General features: G+C 49.3%; 1 long non-coding RNA gene across 1 annotated transcript in view; it reads right to left on the bottom strand.

Annotated features, from left to right (window-relative positions):
• Window positions 1-200: 200 nt before the first annotated feature.
• LOC106595171 (uncharacterized) overlaps window positions 201-2260 on the bottom strand; it is a 5410-nt gene continuing 3350 nt past the window's right edge. Inside the window, exon 3 of the long non-coding RNA XR_006767643.1 lies at window positions 201-249. This is a non-coding gene — a long non-coding RNA (uncharacterized lncRNA). The remainder of the gene's footprint in view (window positions 250-2260) is intronic.

A 2260-nucleotide genomic window follows, 5' to 3' on the forward strand; every position in this document is an offset into this window, starting at 1 on the left:
TCCACACGCAGGGGCAGCTTCCTGTTGGAGACAGAGGTCATGGGGTTAGAGGTGAGAGTACCTTAGCTTCCTGATGTTCTTGTCACAGATCTTGATGTGGATGATGATTGGGTAGATTCTCTCCTCAGCAGGTCTTTAACACAGCTCACGTCAGCCTCCATCAAGCAGTGTTTACCCTGCGCCACAACAGACCTGGGATCAAATACTATTAACACAGCTCACGTCAGCCTCCATCAAGCAGTGTTTACCCTGCGCCACAACAGACCTGGGATCAAATACTATTAACACAGCTCACGTCAGCCTCCATCAAACAGTGTTTACCCTGCGCCCACAACAGACCTGGGATCAAATACTATTACAAATATCTCAATTACTTTCACATACATTTACAAAATCAACAAGTGATTGATTATTGGAATGTACTTGGAAATACCCTTGGAAAAAGTATTGGCATGTATTTGAAAATACTAAAATACACCGATTTTTTTAAATCCCACTCAGGTTTCTGGAAGGCTGCCCACGTGCACCCTCTCTAGAAAGGTGGGGAACCCTGGGTAATGATCTCCTGATCTCTAAACTGTCTTGTCTCTCAGGTTTCTGGAAGGCGGCCCACGTGCACCCTCTCTAGAAAGGTGGGGAACCCTGGGTAATGATCTCCTGGTCTCTAAACTGTCTTGTCTCTCAGGTTTCTGGAAGGCTACCCACGTCCACCCTCTCTAGAAAGGTGGGGAACCCTGGGTAATGATCTCCTGGTCTCTAAACTGTCTTGTCTCTCAGGTTTCTGGAAGGCTGCCCACGTGCTCCCTCTCTAGAAAGGTGGGGAACCCTGGGTAATGATCTCCTGGTCTCTAAACTGTCTTGTCTCTCAGGTTTCTGGAAGGCTGCCCACGTGCACCCTCTCTAGAAAGGTGGGGAACCCTGGGTAATGATCTCCTCGTCTCTAAACTGTCTTGTCTCTCAGGTTTCTGGAAGGCTGCCCACGTGCACCCTCTCTAGAAAGGTGGGGAACCCTGGGTAATGATCTCCTGATCTCTAAACTGTCTTGTCTCTCAGGTTTCTGGAAGGCTGCCCACGTCCACCCTCTCTAGAAAGGTGGGGAACCCTGGGTAATGATCTCCTGGTCTCTAAACTGTCTTGTCTCTCAGGTTTCTGGAAGGCTGCCCACGTGCTCCCTCTCTAGAAAGGTGGGGGAACCCTGGGTAATGATCTCCTCATCTCTAAACTGTCCTGTCTCTCAGGTTTCTGGAAGGCTACCCACGTGCACCCTCTCTAGAAAGGTGGGGAACCCTGGGTAATGATCTCCTGGTCTCTAAACTCTCTTGTCTCTCAGGTTTCTGGAAGGCTGCCCACGTGCACCCTTTCTAGAAAGGTGGGGAACCCTGGGTAATGATCTCCTGGTCTCTAAACTGAACATTTTAGAATCTTCAATCAACAGCTTAGATATTTTCTAGCTTCAAAATGTACTTCAGTTGTGGCTGAACAAGGACGTGGTAAATATAAATCTAGCAGTTTTTTTTCTGTACATTGGCTGGTAGTCTACACTTAGATTTGACTTGATTCAATTGTTTTGTTTATAAAGCCCTCTTGTGAAAACTTGTGTCTGCAGAGCTCTCTGCACCTTGATGCTCCGGGGCCTCCAGGGCAGTTCAAGTAGTTAATGGATGGACCTCAATGGAATGATCTGCAGAGCTCTCTGCACCTTGATGCTCCGGGGCCTCCAGGGCAGTTCAAGTAGTTAATGGAGGACCTCAATGGAATGATCTGCAGAGCTCTCTGCACCGTGATGCTCCGGGGCCTCCAGGGCAGTTCCAGTAGTTAATGGATGGACCTCAATGGAATGATCTGCAGAGCTCTCTGCACCTTGATGCCCCGGGGCCTCCAGGACAGTTCAAGTTGTTAATGGAGGACCTCAATGGAATGATCTGCAGAGCTGTCTGCACCTTGATGCCCCGGGCCTCCAGGACAGTTCAAGTAGTTAATGGAGGACCTCAATGGAATGATCTGCAGAGCTCTCTGCACCTTGATTCCCCGGGCCTCCAGGGCAGTTCAAGTTGTTAATGGAGGACCTCAATGGAATGATCTGCAGAGCTCTCTGCACCTTGATGCCCCGGGGCCTCCAGGGCAGTTCAAGTTGTTAATGGAGGACCTCAATGGAATGATCTGCAGAGCTCTCTGCACCTTGATGCTCCGGGGCCTCCAGGACAGTTCAAGTTGTTAATGGAGGACCTCAATTGAATGATCTGCAGAGCTCTCTGCACCT

Source organism: Salmo salar, unplaced genomic scaffold (assembly GCF_905237065.1).
Source record: "Salmo salar unplaced genomic scaffold, Ssal_v3.1, whole genome shotgun sequence".
NCBI lineage: Eukaryota > Metazoa > Chordata > Actinopteri > Salmoniformes > Salmonidae > Salmo > Salmo salar.